Below are 457 nucleotides of genomic sequence, written 5' to 3'. Positions count from 1 at the left end.
AGAAAGCAGGAATGGAATGATGGGTAAGCATAGATGGAAATGTTTTTATAAGCCTTCTTTCTCACCTTTGAATTCTACCTACACCCTCCCACCCATTCCTCTTTGCCATTAAAACAAACAAAAAAAAAACCCTCAGCATGGTTTCAGCAGGGTGTCCTTAACCTGAGCAATGCTTTGTATGCCTCATAGATTCATATCAAAATCAGATGCACTGAAACACCAGGAATAAACCCACTCCTGCCTGCAAAAAGCATTGTGTTTCGAACATATCACTTAAGTTTCATTACACCCCAACACCTGAACACCTGCAAAGAGCCCCTTTCTTAGCCTTAAAGGATTAGGCTACGTCCACACGAAGCCAGAGCTTTCCCATCCGATTTTTTTTCTCCCTCGTCTCAAGAAATATCTGCGTCCACACGAAACCACAAAACTGACACAAAACGATGTAGTATACATG

At 41.8% G+C, this 457-nt stretch overlaps 1 protein-coding gene across 5 annotated transcripts in view; it reads right to left on the bottom strand.

The window, feature by feature from the left end:
* The window catches only part of agrn (agrin), a 302644-nt gene that overhangs the window by 37662 nt on the left and 264525 nt on the right, over window positions 1-457 (bottom strand). The gene's annotated exons all lie outside the window — the stretch shown is intronic.

Source organism: Sinocyclocheilus anshuiensis, unplaced genomic scaffold, assembly GCF_001515605.1.
Source record: "Sinocyclocheilus anshuiensis isolate Anshui unplaced genomic scaffold, SAMN03320099.WGS_v1.1 scaffold1114, whole genome shotgun sequence".
Classification (NCBI taxonomy): domain Eukaryota; kingdom Metazoa; phylum Chordata; class Actinopteri; order Cypriniformes; family Cyprinidae; genus Sinocyclocheilus; species Sinocyclocheilus anshuiensis.
Note: the sequence above shows the minus strand (reverse complement) of the source record. Positions and strands in the feature narration are given on the sequence as shown.